Raw genomic sequence first — 19702 nt, forward strand, 5'->3', positions numbered from 1 at the left:
TTTCACACAGCTCCTCAACTGAGATACTGATAGTGTATTTTTATATATATATATATATACTTTAAGGAGATTTACTTTATTAGTTATTTTTAATATCCCTGTAAGTTAGGGCAGAGATTTTTTTTAAATTAATAAATTAATTTTTTAAACATCATTATTGGAGTATAATTGCTTTACAATGGTGTGTTAGCTTCTGCTGTATAACAAAGTGAATAAGCTATACATAAACATATATCCTCATATCTCTTTCCTCTTGCATCTCCCTCCCACCCTCCCTATTCCACCCCTCTAGGTGGACACAAAGCACCGAGTTGATCTCCCTGTACTATGCGGCTGCTTCCCACTAGCTATCTATTTTACGTTTGGTAGTGTATATATGTCCATGTCACTCTCTCGCTTTGTCACAGCTTACCCTTCCCCCTCCCCATGTCCTGAAGTCCATTCTCTACATCTGTGTCTTTATTCCTGTCCTGCGCCTAGGTTCTTCAGATCTTTTGTTTTTTTTTTTTTTTTTAGATTCCATATATATCTGTTAGCATACGGTATTTGTTTTTCTCTTTCTGACTTACTTCACTCTGTGTGACAGTCTCTATGTCCATCCACCTCACTACAAATAACTCAATTTTGTTTCTTTTTATGGCTGAGCAATATTCCATTGTAAATATGTACCACATCTTCATTATGCATTCATCTGTCAGTGGACACTTAGGTTGCTTCCATGTTCTGGTTATTGTAAATAGAGCTGCAATGAACATTGTGGTACATGACTCTTTGAATTATGGTTTTCTCAGGGTATATGCCCAGGAGTGGGATTGCTGGGTCATGTGGTAGTTCTATTTTTAGTTTTTTAAGGAACCTCCATGCTGTTCTCGATAGTGGATGTATCAATTTACATTCCCGAAAATAGTACAAGAGAGATCCATTTTCTCCACACACTCTATAGCATTTATTGTTTGTACATTTTTTGATCATGGCCACTCTGACCGGTGTGAGGTGACACCTCATTGTAACTTTGATTTGCATTTCTCTAATGATTAGTGATGCTGAGCAACCTTTCATGTGTTTGTTGGCAGTCTGTATATGTTCTTTGGAGAAATGTCCATTTAGGTCAGCTGCCCATTTTTGGATTTGGTTGTTTTTTTTTTTTTTTTTTTTTTTTTTTTGATATTGAGCTGCATGAGCTGCTTGTATATTTTGGAGATTAATCCTTTGTCAGTTGCTTCATTTGCATATATTTTCTCCCATTCTGAGGGTTGTCTTTTGGACTTGTTTATGGTTTCCTTTGCTGTGCTAAAGCTTTGAAGTTTCATTAGGTCTTACTTGTTTATTTTTGTTTTTATTTCCATTTCTTTAGGAGGTGGGTCAAAAAGGATCTTGCTGTGATTTATGTCATGGAGTGTTCTGCCTATGTTTTCCTTTAAGAGTTTTATAGTGTCTGGCTTTACATTTAGGTCTTAAATCCATTTTGAGTTTATTTTTGTGTATGGTGTTAGGGAGTGTTCTAATTTCATTCTTTTACCTTTAGCTGTCCAGTTTTCTCAGCACCATTTATTGAAGAGTCTATCTTTTCTCCATTGTATACTCTTGCCTCCTTTATCAAAGATAAGGTGACCATATGTGTGTGGGTTTATCTCTGGGCTTTCTATCCTGTTCCATTGATCTATATTCCTGTTTTTGTGCCAGTACCGTACTGGAGATACTGGTAGTTTTAACCTGCTGAATTTTGGCAATTTCTAGAAGATCACTTAAGCCAAAGGGATATTTCAACAATAAATTACAAATTTCTCTAAAATGAGCTTATGAAGAAGCAGCAAGAAATAGAGTGTGTTAAAGAGATTTTGAATTCAGAAGACAAGTTCCTAGAAATTGATCTTGAAAGACACTGATTCATGAACCAGAATTACAATTTGCTTATTTCTTTAGCAATTATTTTAATTATTTTCACCAACTCATTCTTACTGTAAAAAAATTTATTATCCAATACAGAAATATTGAAAGCTTTATACATCTCAACACTAACACTTACTAAGTTACCTCACTAGAAAAAAGTATTGTTAACATTTTTATATAAAATTTTTTTTGCTTTTAACTTTTTATTTTGATATAATTGTAGACTCACAAGAAGATGCAAAAAAAAAAAGTACAAAGAAGTCCTGTGAACTTATCCTCAACGGCAGTCCTTTACATAACTCTAGTCCATTATGAAAACCAGGAAATTGATAGTGACATAATACAATTAACTAGATTACACATCTAATTCAGATTTATCGTATTTTGCATATGCTCATTTTCTTTTGTAGGTGTGTATGTGTAGTTCTATGGAAATTTATTACATGGATAGATTCATGGAAACCACCATCACAGTCAGGACAGTCACCACAAAGAAATTACCTGGTGCTACCTTTTATGGCCACATCTTCTGCTTCTCTCCCTAATCCCTGAAAAATCATGGACCTGTTCTCTATATTTTTGTCATTTTGAGAATGTTATATCAATTGAATCATGCAGTATCTAACCTTTTGATATTGGTTTTCCTCACTCAGAATAATGCCTTTGAGATCCATAAAAGTTGTTGAGTGTATCACTAGCTTCTTTTCTTATTACTGCAGAGTGGTATTCCATTGTAGGAAGGTACCACTATTTATCCATTTACCCACTAAAAGGCATTTGAGTGGTTTCCAGTTTTTGATTATTCCAAAGAGAGTTGCTATAAACATTCATAGACAGGCTTTTAAATGAACTTAAGTCTTCATTTTTCTAAAAGAAATGCCCAGGAGTGTGATTGCTATGCCTTGTGTTAAGCTGAGTTTAGTTTTGTTTTATAAGAAACCCTAAACTATTTTCTAGAGCATCTGTACAATTTGACATTTCCAAAAAAATGCATGGAAGATCCAGCTTCCCTGCATCCTCCTCAGCTTTTGGAACTTAGTTATTTTCTTTTGCCTTGCTTTGTTTTGTTTTGTTTTGGTTTTTTTTGCTCTTCTAATGTGTGTGCATGTTACCTGATCATGATTTTAAATTACACTTACCTAATGGCTAATTATGTTGAACATCTTTTCATGTACTCATTTGTTATTTATGTATCTTCTTTGTTCAAGTGTCACTTTAAATTTTGGGACAATTTTCTAATTGGATTTTTTGTTTCCTTACCGTTGAACTTAGCATGTCTGTTATATATTCTGGGTATAAATTCCCTACCTGATGATGTGATTTTTAAATAATTTCTTCCAACCTGTGACTTACCTTTTCATTTTCTTAACAGAGTGTCTCACAGAGCAAAAGGTTTTCATTTTTATGCAGTCCAATTTATATTTTTATTGTTTTACTTTATGGGTTATGTTTTAAGGATCACATCTAAGAACACTTTGCCTAAACTTAGGTCACAGATATTTTTCTCCTCTCTTCCCTTGTAAAGGTTTTATAGTGTTTCATTTTATATTTATACTTATAATCCATTTTCAGTCAATTTTTAATAAAGTGTGAAAATTACACTGAGGTTTGTTTGTTTGTCCTATTTGTGTCCAGTTACTCCAGCCCCAGTGAGTTGCTTTTACACGTTTCTTAAAATCGCTTGGGTCACCTGGGTCTCTTTCTAGATTTTCCCGCCTGTTCCATTGGTCTATGTGTCCCATCCTCTGCCAACATTATACTGATTTACTTGCTACAGGTATAGAGTATATTTTGAAATTGGGTAATGTGATTCCTCCAACTTTCTTCTTTGGTTATTTTTCAAAATTGTTTTTGCTAATCCAGTCACTCTGCCTTCTGTGCTCAATATCAACAGTCATTAGGGAGGTAACTTCCAACAGAATGAGACACCATGACATGTGCACTATAAGGCTGTTATCAAACAGATCCACATACCAAGTGTTCTTGATCATGTGGAGAAGCTGGAGCCCTCCCACGCTGTAAGCATAAACACAAGATGCTATTTTCAATTTAGCAAACTGTTTGGTAATTTCCTAAAAAGTTGAGCATATTATATGACCCAGTAATTCCACTTCTAGGTATTTATCCAAGAAAAATGGATATATGTCACTACACTAAATCTTGTGTATTCATGACACTCAAAATGTGGAAAAAATTTAAATGTCCATCACCTGGTAGATAGGTTAAAAACAAATGTGACCTATCCACATAATGAATTACTGTCCAACAATAGGTTTTTGCTCCTAATAACATAATACAACATAGATGAACCTCAGAAACATGCAAAGTGAAGAAGCCAAGCACAAAAAGCCACATAGTGTATGATTCCAGTTATATCAAATGTTCAGAAAAAGGGTAGTGTTTGTCCAAGTTTAGGTATGTATGTCACTTCTCAGTAAAACTCTAAAAAATACATCAATAAAACTACAAGCAAATAACTATAATTAAATTTCCTTCATCAGTTCATTCAGTTCTATGAAATTAATAATTTTTCTAGATTTGGAGTCAATAATCTGCTTTCATGAAGTATATCTGCTGCTACCTGGAAAACCTGGCTGGCTCATTCTGAAAATTCTCCAAGCAAATTGTGTTTGGACTCCTTTACCCTACTGTCTATTCTCTGAAGCACCAAAAGTTCAGAGTCCCTGGTGAGTCCTTTCCACAAGGTTCCAGCTGTCCTTTCCTTAAATTTTAGTTTGTGGCTAGAGTTTCACAGATTCAAAAGTTCTGGCTTGTAGGACACAGAAGAGCTTCAGACAAGCATGAGAGTGGCAGAAATCTGTTTGATAACAAGACTAAATAGCTCTTATCAATTTATTATATTAATCAATAATATAATAACAGAAGAGTAAAATTATGTGCTAAGTATAGTACATACAATATAGAACTCTTTCACAAGGGTTTGATGAATATTTCTGCTATAATTTGAACATACTGTGCAAAGCACGGTCACTAACAAGTCTCTAGGGCCTTTTTATAACATGCACAATTTTAAAATTTAGAACACGAAAAGAATTTGCAAATATTTCTAACACATTTGATAGCTTATTTTCAGACTTACATATAAAACTATGAAAATAAAATTTACTCTCCTCAAATCTTCTGTAGCCTGCTAAACTTCCTCAAGTTTTCTTTCTCTATATTACTTGTTTCATATTCTGGAACAAATTACTACTATATTAGAAAAAGCGGGGACAAGGGGAAGATGGTGGAAGAGTAAGACACAGAGATCACCTTCCTCCCCACAGATACACCAGAAATACATCTACACGTGGAACAACTCCTACAGAACACCTACTGAACGCTGACAGAAGACCTCAGACCTCCCAAAAGGCAAGAAAGTCCCCATGTACCTGGGTAGGGCAAAAGAAAAAGGAATAAGCAGAGACAAAAGGATAGGGACGGGACCTGCATCAGTGGGATGGGAGGGAGACGCAAGAGGGAAGAGATATGGGAACATATGTATATATATAACTGATTCACTTTGGTATAAAGCAGAAACTAACACACCATTGTAAAGCAATTATACTCCAATAAAGATGTAAAAAAAAAAAGAAAAAGAAAAAGCTATTCTCCATATTTTGATGGAAAACAAAAGCCCATACATGATCATAGATTAAAAAATCGTATTTTTCTGTCACAATATAAACTCAATTCTCTATATAACTAAAAGTTATAACCCAAAGTAAAACTTTCTCTAACACATATAATACTAGGAGGAAGATAATTGAGAGCAATCTGTCACTATAAGTATTTTATCAAAGTACAGAAGTTATACTTGCCACTACATATATTCCTTTGATAACCACTTAAATAAAAAAAAATCTTTAACTTGAACAACAGATAAAACCTGTCTATAAAATATAAGAAAAACAAAAGTACCTAAACTTAAAATTGTTAATTGATCAATGTTTCAGTATCCAATCATATATAGAAATAATCTAAGTATCCTATAATATCCATTAATTAACTCAGTTTAATATTAGTACAGGGCTGACAGTTCCTAAGTATGTTGAAATTCATAATTAATCAGACATAATACAAAGCATAACAGACATTATTAATATGCTGGTAAAAATTATCATTCAATTTAGTTGAATACAAATTGGATTTTTTAGCAATATTAAAAGGTATCTAGGAGTAAAGTTATCTTATTTGATCAGTAAGCCAACATAAGAAATTTAAGAGGTATTGATTAACTAGTATCTTCATAAGAGAGCAAACCCAAATCTTCTAAAAAGTAAAATGTGTTATTGTATTATCACAGGCAAAAACATAAAGCTGTTTCTTTAATCAAGATTATTAAACCAGTTGGTTTGTGAATGCCTCATCTTAATTTTGTAAAGTTGGATTTTTAATATATTTCTGATCTAGAAACATTTTTTAAGGCTAGAAATTTTAAAGTATGGGAAGTTCAGTTTTCTAATTTTCCATAGAATTTGGGAAAATTAGATTTCTATAGGCCTTTATTTTTCTATACAAACCAATAAGAACAGAGCTCCTACGATTCAACTGACAATAATCTAATTTATTAATAGCTTCTGAATTTAAGAAAACATTTTACCCTTACCCATGAGAGATAAAGGTCTTTCCTATTTGCCATCACATGGACATCAGACACACAGAGATGTTTCAGCCTCAGTGGCATATCATAGTCACAGAGCAAAGGTAAACATAGAAACATAAGAATTCACCAGGTCAGATATCAAAGACATGCTGTCCTTCCAACTGAGTATATAAGTCTTAATTAACTTGATCTCATAAATAAATGAACAGATATTAATCAAGAAAACAAACCAGATTCTCCATCACCTCACACTTAACAGACACTAGATATTCATCATCTATCAGACAGAGATCACCAAATGGTCAGTCCATAAACACAAGTTCCCAAAATGTACTATCTTTTATCGGTATAATTTATTGGCTGTGTGAAATCAAAAACAGAACAAAAACATAATTGTGTAAGGCAAAAAAAAGTAGCTAGTTGGTAAAATTAAAGTTCAATTGCCATTTGGAATCTGCTCTGGTAGTCCAAAATTTATATTTCTGGGCTTTTAATAACCATGAATTTCAATTCTCCAACAACAGATCAAGTGAATCTGCTTGACCATCTCAACAGAACCTCTAAACCTAATGAGAAAACACATAAAAGATTAAAACCAGTCCAAAGAATATTTGAGGAGATTAATAAGAAAATTTTAACATAAGATTCTTGGGTCAGATGTGAAGATGGTTACTATAATACAATACAAATAACAGCAATCTTTACAGTTATCTGTTCCCCTGGAATGCAAGTATTTGTTTCTCTAACATACAAAACCATACATAAAAGAAGAAAAATAGAGGGAGCAATTATTTTATGCCTAGATGTACTACTAGGAGATGCTTCTTAGAAAAGAGAATAGTTGAGCATGTGGTTCATTAAATTCATATTAAACAAATAATAGGAAAGAAAGGCATTCTGAGCAAAAGACCTATGTGAGAAAATAAACTATGAAATTCATAGTACAATATATGTGCTCAAATGTAACAATAGAAGAAAGTGGAAAGGGGGGTGGAGGAAAATAAGTCAATGAACTTGGAAGAGCAGTTTGGAAGTTAAACACTAAAAAATATTGGATGCAGTTAAATGGATAACGGGTTAAGGTTTGGAGTGGTTTTATAAAAATGGGACCTGATGAGAACAACATCACCCAAAATGGCAAAGTTGGAAATTCCAAAACTTTGCCTCCACTAAAACAATGATTAAGCTAGCAAAAACTGTCTGAATCAACTTTTTTGAAACTCAGGTACCTAATGCAAATTTGTGATAAGCAGGAGAATACTTAATGAAGAAGGCAGCTGCTGAAATTCTATAAGAGAGCATCAATGCCTCTTAACTTACCCCCTCCCATCCCCCACTTTCAGCTCAGCGGTGGTCATGGAGATGGGACGGTATTTCTAGTGCAGATTTCTGGTGCCATAGGGTTATAGATGGACCTTGGCCTTGAATAACTGAGGTTTTGTGGTTTTATCTGTGTGGGGCTAAGCTATCAGCACAGGGCCTTGCCTTCAGAACTTTCTCAGGTTGTGATGGCCTCCCAGATGGTGTTGGTTGAAAATATTTAAAAATGAATACAGTAGTAAAAGTCACTTGGGGCAAGGGGTGACAGACAGACAAGCAACAGACAGACCAAAAAGCCTGGGGTGGAACAGGCTGTAGAAGTAGACACATTAGAGAAAAGGACCTTGAAAATCTTCCCACAAATCCGGGGAATCTAGAAGACCAGATGTGAGCCCAAGGCTGGATACATGCTCAGAAAAGACACCACGCTTTCACCTCTGGCTGACATTTGAGCTCTGTGCAAGCAGTAAGTGAGGCTGAAACTGAGCTCTTAAGTTGTCAGACCAAGTGTGGAAGGAATGCCCCAACACACAGCTAATCTGCAAAGCTGGGATCAATATTTCTCTTTTGGCTTCAGACATTCCAGGGAATTTCTGTCAGACAACACAATGACCACAAAGCTATTGGAGCAGAGCCTTCAGTGCCCATACTAGACAAATACAGTCTTTACAAAACCCGTTTAGAAAACCCCCTAAACAAGCAAAAAATACCCATAACAAGCAGCAGCAGGAGAGGGAAAAGCTGATTTCCAGAGTCGCCACATAAAGTTCAAAATGTCCACTTTTCAACCAAAAAATATGAAGCATGGAAATAATAATAAAGTATTGCCCAATCACACACACAAAAATAAATGAATGGAAACTATCCATGACGGAGCACACATGTTGGAATTACCAGACAAAAACTTTGAAGCAACTGTCTTCAGTATGTTCAAAAAGTGAAAGCAAACTAGGAGGATGATGTCTCACCAAACAGCATATCAATAAAGAGATAGAAATTATAGAAAAGGAACAAAATGGAAATTGTGGAACTGGAAAGTACAACAACTGAATTAAAATATCACTAGAGAGATTTAAGAAGAAGTTTGAATTGGCAGAAGAAAGACTCAAGAAACTTAAGGATGGGTAAACTGAGATTATTTAGTCTGAGGAGCACCAAGAAAAAAGGATGCAGAAAAATGAGCACCTCCCAAGAGATCTGTGGGAACCCATCAAGTTTACCGACATTCACCTAATGGACAGAATCTTCCAAAAAGTCATTGCAGTTTTCCTTTGAGTTAATTTCTTCATCTCATAAAAGGACAGCACACTTCATAGTGGCAACTGGGATCCATTACCCTGGTTGCAGGTTCTGGAACATTCTCTATTGTTCAGATCATAAGAGCATCCATCAGCAGCAATTTTTAAACAGATGAACACTAAACATTAATCCAGCGTATGTCTTCCTATCTTTCTGAAAACCTCACTCCTCTTTTCTCACGTGATAGCTTTGGGTGTAATTATAAGCAACACATCAAGACCAAGACAGGAAGCTACAGCAGCAACAAACAAACAAACAAAACCCAAAAGTCCTAAGAGGAAAAATTTGCTCCTTCCTGGCCATCATTTTAAATTTCATCTTCCTAGTTCATGCTGGCCTCTAAACAGTTTTCCTCCCCTTGATCATAAAATCTTCCTCACCAAACCTGTATCACCTGCTGTCTTCACATCTCTTTTCCTAGTTAGCACTAACTTTAAGTCTTTCTCCTGATCAGTAGAACTTAAACACTTCATTTTAACAGTGGATATGAAAACCATAGTTTAGTGATTACCAGTTGTGTGTCAGACATTGTGCTGTAATTGTTCATACACTTATGCCTCACAATAATTGTCTACAGTAAGGCTTATTATCTTCATTTCACTAGGGGAACAAAGAAAGTTTCAGAGAGATTAAAACTTACCCAAGGTTATTCAACACAGTGGGGATCTAAATCTAGGGTTCTCTGATTCTAGGGTCCAAGTTGTTCCCCTAAAACTGTTGCCACCCAGACAGGTTAAAGACAAAACAAGACAAAATATTATGCAGTACCCATTCAGTTCTTAACACCAGGGTGAGAAATGTTCTTGAAATTCAGTTTCCTTAAATATTTAATGAATTTGTTTTACTTTTTGTGACCCGGAATATGTGCTCAGAATACATTGTATTCATAGAAAAGTGCAAAATATAGAGAATGAAGTGCACTAAAAAAATGTCTACTTCCCACCTCTCATGACCAGCCCCCACTTGACCCTAAGGTCAACACAAAGCCTTTTATGGAAATGTCTATGAGGAGGCAACACCACGATAAATTACCCACAAACTCTACTTGGTTGGCACAACATTTACATATTTATTTCCCTGAACAAGTTGAGCAGTGTCTGCAAGGAAGTAAGCAAAAGGGGATGGAGGTTGTTCACTGTTTGATACATGGACTGCTCATTCTCACTCTCTTTCGGTCTCTCTCTCTCTCTCTCTAGCTGATCCTGGCCTACTGTTCATTCCTAGCCTTTGGGTCTAGTGTTCTCTGCTCATGGTGTCACCACAAGGGATTAGAACCATCTTATGGTCAGCCTGTGGCTCCCTGCAGCCAGCCCGGAACACTCTGGGTGATGAAGGGATCCAATATTCCAGCTCAGTTAGGAAGGCGGGGTTCACACACTGACTAAAGGGGCCCCAGGTTCCTTGAATGCACTCCATTGGCCCACAGTTGCAACAGCTAAATTCTTGACTCTATGCAACGTTGTATAACCCATTGCACAACTGGGCATATGACTTGTTAAGAGTTATTCAAATATTTAGCAATACATTCCAGAACCTGTCTGTACTTTCCAGAGCACATTTACGACAACTCACTGACAACTCTGAGTTGACCACGTTTAACAGAAAAACATGTTTATCAGCAAGGTTGCATTTCCGGTGGGATAGCCAGTTTTAAATACAACAAACATATTTTTATACGCACATGAAAATGTAGAGTGAGAGAGTGTTTATGAGCTTCAGTTCCACATAACACAACTTCCCCAGCACATCTCATCCTTAAGTCCTATTATATTACCATATGATGAAGATTATTTACTGGCAAATCCTGGGAATAAATTGTTAGACTCTGTGGTAATGTTAAGAAGGCTTTGGAGGATGTGCAGCTTCAAATACAAATCTATGATGCATGGATAAACAAATTGTGGAATATTCATAGAATAGAATATTTTCAGCAATGAAAAGGAATGGAGTGCTGATATGTGTTCATCATAGATGGATCTTGAAAATATCGTTCAAAGTGAAAAAAGCCAATGTCAAAAATCACATACTGTATGATACAGTTTATATTAAATGTCCAGAAGAGGCAAAATCATAGAAGTAGGGTAGAGTAGCGTTTGCCTAGGGATGAGGGAGGGGGTGCAGGGTGTAGCAAGGGGGAACAGGTAGTGGCTGTTAACAGGTAAAATGTTCTTTGAGGGACGATGAGAATATTCTAAAATCATATTATGAGGAGGGCTGCATACTGTAAATATACTTAAAACCATTGAATGACATTTCAAATGGGTAACTTTGCAGATACAAACTACATCTCAATACAGTTTTTAACAGCGTATCTTTAATAGTGGGGCATCATGATCATCTGTTATATCAATTCTCCTTTCTATCTAGATTTTCTAGTGATGCCCATGGACCACACCACAGCACATGTTTTCCATCTATAGAATTTAAGAGTTCTGTCTCCTTGTTTATTATTATCAACATTATTTTCATAGGACCTAGTAGAAGAATATATTTGATTAACTTAGCAATATCAAAGTGATTCCAATTTGTCCAGTTTTTTCAATAATCCAAATCAAGAGATGATGTAACTCCACCCATTGCACTCGGTCTATACCTTTGTCAGGGAATATTTCATCATTAAATTTGCATATGTAGTATTCACTACAGTATTCTTGACTTTCCTCCTCCATTTGGTAACTATAGGATGCTCATCTCTGTATGTACATGTTTATCTTTATGTGGTAAAAGTGAGGAGGAGGCTACTTCTTACAATTACTTCATTTCCTCAGAAAAGTTAACTGTCTCATGGTAGAAAAAGATAACTTGGGAGCAATCCAGATTTCTTCTTAGTATTCCCAGGTTGTCCATTCATTGGGACAATATCATGTTTGCCCTTTTTTCATCATATTCATTACTTCATGTACATTCCAACACCTCATGTTGATTGGGGGGGGCAGTGCTTTTCATCTAGAGAGGTAATGCTTTCACAATTTCCAAGTCCATGTTTGTGGTGATTCTAAGGCAAGAAATCACTTCTAGGAATCATTCCTCACTGGAGGTATTCATAAAATTTTCCCCAGAATTTAATCCAATTATTTCTATGGTAGAAGTTACCTTCTGCTATCCAAAGACCAGTGCCAAGTGTGTTCGGTTCATTATAGGTCTAATAGGAAGGCCACGTGGGATCATTTTTACTCCCCTCCAGAGATTGCTTGTAGGTATATTTGATAACTTCTCTTAGCATCACAGACTTGATTTTCTCTTTTTTTATTCTGGTTCATTTGTGAACTCCTACATGTGGGTTGTGTATTTCATCTTATTTCACTTTGTCCAGCCATAGCTTTAACCAATTTCTTTGACCCACTAGTTGATGACATTCTATCTTCACAATATATTCCTTTTGTATGAAGATTTAATTGCTTGCTATGGTGTATTCCTCTGGTTGTTCACATCTTTAAGGTCCTACTAACAACCTGACAATTTGATTTTCCATGTCTTCTACATCACTGAACAATTTAGTTAACTTTATCCTCACTTGCCCGTTGCATACCCGCTGAAGCCCAAGGCTTTACTTGTAACTCACTTCCTCCTTTCTTGTGTTAAATATTTGTTTTCTTAATTTTTTGACACTGCAGTCTAATAACTGGTTTTCTTAAAGGGATCAAGTCTAGTTCTGTTCCTGCACAATCAGTCAGATCTCTTAAAATTTTTTTTTTGCACTACTTGATAGCTGAAAAGAATCTACTAACTTTGCCCAACATCCTACATCCCTACATTTGCTTTGATTTATAGACTTTGTGTCTTCTAAAGAACACTGTAATTAGTGATATGTAGCCAACTGTCTGACCCCAGTGCTGCAGGATCACTGGGGTCCAACCATTTGGCCAAGCAGTGTTTATGTGGGTTTTTATATCATTCCACATGTTATTTAGGCCAATACCCAATTTAAAAAATTTATCTCCTGGTGTCAGGATCCCTCTTATAGGGAGGAATGTGAGGAAGTCAGATCAGTATGCCCACAGGTTTCTGACCATCTATGGCCATTGCTATACTACTCCATTTTATTTTGTATGCCAACAAAATATTATGGATGACCTTGATAATAGGTGCCATTAATATTTTAACCTCAACCAACATCATTAGCCGAAAGGTTTGAATTCATGGCAAATTATTTAGTCACATTTTTTTTTCCCAAGGCACTCTTCCTGGTGAATAGTTTTCTGCCATTAGTTTGTCCTACATTTTGTCATTGTTGTATTTGGTATTATGCATGATTTTTTTCTTGCCTGTTGTTGTTGATCATCATGATATGGATCTTGTGTCCTCAACTTTTTTTGAGGTGAAATTCATACAACATAAAATTAACCATTTTAAGCTTTACAAGTCCATGGCCCTGATATACTCACAAGGTTGGGCAACCACAGCCTCTCTGGTCCCAGAGCATCTTTATCACCCTCCAAGGAAACATCATGCCCAGTCACTGCCCATCAACAGATGAAAGGATTAACAAAATGTGATGCTTCCATATAATGAACTATTATTCAGTCAGAAAAAGGAGTAAAGTTCTAACACATGCAACACCATGCATGCACCTCTTGACTCTTTTTGATCATTATTCACAGGGAATGTGAGGGCTTCCAGGACCTGGCATTTGCAGAGTCTGTATGGAAGATGGAGCAGAATGGCAGGAACTCTTGGGATCCCATAGGATTGATGTCTGTGCCTCAGCCCACAGCACTAAGCACAAGGGGAGAGGCCTTCTCTGCAGCCAGCCACCCTGCTTCCTGGAAGGACATGGCTCTAGGCTTTGTCCTGCTGTCTGAGGTCTGTGGTGCATGGACTTCAGACTACTCCCCAGCAGACCCATGGAGGGTTTCAGGGTTATGGATGTTTCCTCGTATTGTCGAATATGGAGCTTGAATTCATTCTCATTCTTCTTGTTTTGAATGATGTTCAAAAGGCCAAAGTGACAGCACCATTTTTATCCAGCAGTTTTTCTGAGAATAGCTGCCTATTGTTTAAAAAGCACTTTCATATGAATAATCACCTTCTGTCTTGATGACACCTCTGTGTGCTTGGGATATTACCTGCATGGTTACAAATCACCCAGCATCAATGAGGCGGCAATTTGATGGGAACCAAGTTTTTTCTGTTTCCCAAAGTTTTCTTTTTGATTTTTTGTTTTTCTTTTTTTTGTGGTACGCGGGCGTCTCACTGTTGTGGTCTCTCCCGTGGCAGAGCACAGGCTCCGGACGCGCAGGCTCAGAGGCCATGACTCACGGGCCCAGCCGCTCCGCGGCATGTGGGAACCTCCTGGATGGGGCACGAACCCATGTCCCCTGCATCGGCAGGCAGACTCTCAACCACCAGGGATATTTTATAACACGATTTGTAACACTTGGAAAAAATTAACCAAGATATCTGAGCCTAAATTCTTCATATGTCAAAAGAAGATGATCTAGTTTTTGTGCAATTTTGATGAAATAATGTATGGCAGGTTTTCAACACATAGCATTCATTCAATTAATGCTGAATTCTCTGCACTAAATGAACTGAACAAACTGAATTTATGAAATGGTGTTTTCTTTACTGGAAAATATGTGATTTCCAAATTATTGTGCCACAGATCATCTAAAAGGTACAGTCAGGACACCACATCTCACCTGGTCTGATGAGTACAGAAAAGAATTGCATTAAGTGTCTTACAAGAGGTTTGGTACCTGTGTGCTAATCTGCACAAGTGCTAAAGGCTGAGAGCACCTGGCAAACTAGTATATACATGTTGGATAAACCACAAGGTCCTACCGTCTAATACAGGGAACTATATTCCTGGAAAAGGACAGTATGGTACTGGCACAAAAACAGAAATATAGATCAATGGAACAGGATAGAAAGCCCAGAGATAAACCCACGCACATATGTTCACCTTATCTTTGATAAAGAAGGTAAGAATATACAGTGGAGAAAAGATAGCCTCTTCAATAAGTGGTGCTGGGAAAACTGGACAGGTACATGTAAAAGTATGAAATTAGAACACTCCCTAACACTGTACACAAAAATAAGCTTAAAATGGATTAAAGATCTAAATATAAGGCCAGATACTATCAAACTCTTAGAGGAAAACATAGGGAGAACACTCTATGACATAAATCACGGCAAGATCCTTTTTGACCCACCTCCTAGAGAAATGGAAATAAAAACAAAAATAAACAAATGGGACCTAATGAAACTTCAAAGCTTTTGCACAGCAAAGGAAATCATAAACAAGACCAAAAGACAACCCTCAGAATGGGAGAATATATTTGCAAATGAAGCAACTGACAAAGGATTAATCTCCAAAATTTATAAGCAGCTCAATAACAAAACAACAAACAACCCAATCCAAAAATGGGCAGAAGACCTAAATAGACATTTATCCAAAGAAGATATACAGACTGACAACAAACACATGAAAGAATGCTCAACATCATTAATCATTAGAGAAATGCAAATCAAAACTACAGTGAGGTATCACCTCACACCAGTCAGAGTGGCCATGATCAAAAAATGTACAAACAATAAATGCTGGAGAGGGTGTGGAGAAAAGAGAACACTCTTACACTGTTGGTTGGAATGTAAATTGATACAGCCACTATGGAGAACTGTATGGAGGTTCCTTAAAAAACTACAAATAGAACTACCATACGACCCAGCAATCCCACTACTGGGCATATGCTCTGAGAAAACTATAATTCAAAAAGAGTCATGTACCAAAATGTTCATTGCAGCTCTATTTACAATAGCCAGGACATTGAAGCAACCTAAGTGTCCATGAACCGATGATGTGGCACATGTATACAATGGAATATTACTCAGCCATAAAAAGAAACAAAAATTGAGTTATTTGTAGTGAGGTGGATAGACCTAGAGTCTGTCATACAGAGTGAAGTAAGTCAGAAAGAGAAAGACAAATACCGTATGCTAACACATATATACGGAATTTAAGAAAAAAAAAATGTCATGAAGAACGTAGGGGTAAAACAGGAATAAAGACACAGATCTACTAGAGAACGGACTTGAGGATATGGTGAGGGGCAAGGGTAAGCTGTGACAAAGTGAGAGAGTAGCATGGACATATGTACACTACCAAATGTAAAATAGATAGTGGGAAGTAGCCACATAGCACAGGGAGATCAGCTAGGTGGTTTTTGACCACCTAAAGGAGTGAGATAGGGAGGGTGGGAGGGAACGAGACGCAAGAGGGAAGCGATATGGGAACATATGTATATGTATAACTGATTCACTTTGTTATAAAGCAGAAACTAACACACCATTGTAAAGCAATTATACTGGGCTTCCCTGGTGGCGCAGTGGTTGAGAGTCCACCTGCCGATTCAGGGGACGTGGGTTCGTGCCCTGGTCTGGGAAGATCCCACATGCCATGGAGCGGCTGGGCCTGTGAGCCATGGCCGCTAAGCCTGCGCGTCCAGAGCCTGTGCTCCTCAACGGGAGAGGCCACAACAGTGAGAGGCCCGCGTGCTGCAAAAAAAAAAACACAAAAAAAAAAACAAAAAAAAAAACAATTATACTCCAATAATGATGTTAAAAAAATAAAAATAAAATAAAATAAAATAATGAATATGTATATATAGGTGAATCACTTTGCTGTAGAGCAGAAATTAACACAACACTGTAAATCAACTATACTTCAATAGTTTTTTTTAAAGGCTGAAAGCATCTGCAGTCAGACTGCATGGGCTCACCCAACCCATCCACTCACTAGCTAGGTCATTTTTGGCTGAGAAAATCCTCTGTTTTCCTTCTGAGAATCAAGGATAGTAATACTGTAGACATAACCTGTAGGTCATTAGGAGTTTTAATAAGGTCTGACATGTAAAATCTTTATACCACACCCAGCATATGGTCACTACTTGATAAATGTCTGCTGTTATATTTCTGTGATTCCACATTCCCAGGACAATGAAGTCAGCTTACTAGACAGGAGAGAAGGTTCTGCCTGATTAGAAGACCTAGCGCCCCAGTGCCTGGGAAGGGACATCTCCCATCTCTTGTTCTCATTTAACAGATGGGCCTTCTGGTTTATAAACCAGACTCTTGGTACTTGCTCAGCATCTGTTTTTCTTCCTGCATCTGATCAGCTCTGGGTGCCTTTAAAACTGTAAATTGCTGAAACTGCAAATCTGAGAATTAGAATCCAGATCATGGCGTTGCTATAAACAGCACAGCCTAGGAAAACAGCTGGCCTCCTCAGATGACACTTGTACTCTCACATAACCCAAATTCTAATGGAAGGAATTTATGTAGAGAGCACGTTATTCACACATTTTGACTCTCTGCCTGTGTTCTCTGTGATCTAAGCTCCTCTGGAAAGATTGAGGTTTTCTTCCTTTGCCTCAGCTCATGCTACTTCTTGAAGACCATAACAACCCTCCAGTTACTCAGAGGAAGTGCTTTACATTTGCAAATCATTCCAGGAAGCCAGATGAGTTGACATTTCTAAGCTATTTTTTTTCCTTAAGGATGCTTATCAACTTAAATACTGGAACACATCCAAATTGTTACTCATCACATTAAAAAAAAAAAAAAACTAATGTAGAATTTTCCTATTCAAAAAAAACCCACATCAGTTATCCTTTTGTTACTTGTGCTAAAGCAGATACAAAGACCTTAAAGATTTGAATTACGACATCTGAAAACTGATGACAGCATGTCATGAGGTGGGTCATACAAAGGAGATAGAACACGCTTTACCTGGCAACACACAGGTAAATGATACCATTGTCCACATGTAGGGGACAAAGAGATCTGCACTGAAATCAGCTCTGTGTAAATGAATGTCAGGCCAGAAGACTCGTGTTAGGAAAAGAGGTCGAGAACAATTGCGAATTAAAGAGGCTGAGTGTCCTGCTCATATTAAATAACCTCTATGCTCTATGCAGACTTCTTCCACTGTTAAAACCCATTCTGCAGCAGTAATGCAAGATAATTAAAATTAGAGAAAAGAAATCCAAAACACTTGGAAGTGAAAAACCTTATTAGTATAAAGTTCTGATTGTTACTCTCACTTTTAGGTTGGCCTGGCACACACATGAATTTAGCAAATTACAAACACCAAGAAACGTTTGCCTTTATCACTAGAGCATATTCCCTTGTCTTCTATTGGGAACACTTTGGTCTACTTCTTCCCTGTTTCTGAATCTTAATTCTACCCCTATTTACGTTTCTGCCTTTGAAGGAAGCTTCCTGCTTGTCTCTGGGACCCTGACTCCCAGCTCAGGCCCAAAGATTATGGATGATCACTTGTTTCTGGATCAACCTCCAGAATCTCCCTGAGAATTCCATCTCCTGCCACCAGGTGAGGACAACCACTGTCCCAGCGCCCTGGGAGTCCCCTAAACGACCGCTTTGCCCAAGAGCTCTGAGAGATATCACCTTCGTGAACTGAATTTCATAAACACACACACACACACACACAACAATCAGCAAGAGAAATGAAACACTAGACTTTTGAAGGGGTTTAGGGAAAGTAGGAAAACACAGGCTCTGGTCTCTACTGCCACGTAAGACTTATTCAGAAAGTAAGGAACTTTCCCCCAAAGTAACATGTAATATTACCCCGGGAAACTCCTGCTGCTCAGAAGCCCAAGACTGTTTCAGAGTCATCTTCCTGACACAGTGTAGAATCCATGGGGATTCCCCACGGGCAACACCTCTAAGCTGAGATCTATCCCAAGCTCCCTAAGTTCTGGCATGGGCTTCCATCAGCAGATAAAACTTCCCTCTAGACCAGCACTCAACGAACAAACACACTGCCTGTTTTTGTAAGTAAACAATTAATGGAATGGCCATTCACTTCTGTACTGTCCATGGCTGCTTTCCCATTACACAGGCAGAGGTGAGTAGCTGCAACAGATATTGTGAGCCTGGAAATCTGAAACGTGTGCTCTCCAGCCTCCACATAAAAAAACTGCTGGCTTACTCCTCAAGACCAGGAACTGGTCATTTTTTGACAATGTTGGTATTTATTTTTCCCTGTATGGCATTCTTCTGTTATCAATGGTTTTTCAGTAGCATATGACTTTTTCTCAGAAATTGATGGAGGCAGGTAATGGGCAAACTTAACTGGTTAGTTTCCCCAGAATGGAAGTTCCTCTAAAAAGTGATTCTTCACATGTGAATATTAAACATAACACATTTTATAGTTCAATTACAAAGTTACCCAGAAGAACCATAACTTGTGGTTGCACATATCATATCATGCAGCCAAATCAATTTCATATTTTAGACACTTTTCTTGTTAATGCAGCAGTTTTTCTCAATTGTTATAGAATGTCAAAGGGAATTAGTAATATGAAGACTTCTATTACATAGTCCTTTCCTTTGAAGCCAGAGTTACTCTGCAAGGAGAGCCACCCCACGTGATCACCCAGGCTGTGCTGCAGACAGTGGATTGTGCACAGCTTATACAGTAAAGTACAGTCTAGAGTTGTGCAGTGCCCATCCTACACAACTGTGCATGATGGACCCACATATTTCTGAGCCAAGTTCACAAAGAGATTGAGATAAAAGAGGATTGGGTATAACCAATATGGAAAACAGTATGGAGGT

The sequence above is a fragment of the Delphinus delphis genome, chromosome 9 (genome assembly GCF_949987515.2).
Source record: "Delphinus delphis chromosome 9, mDelDel1.2, whole genome shotgun sequence".
NCBI classification, from domain to species: domain Eukaryota; kingdom Metazoa; phylum Chordata; class Mammalia; order Artiodactyla; family Delphinidae; genus Delphinus; species Delphinus delphis.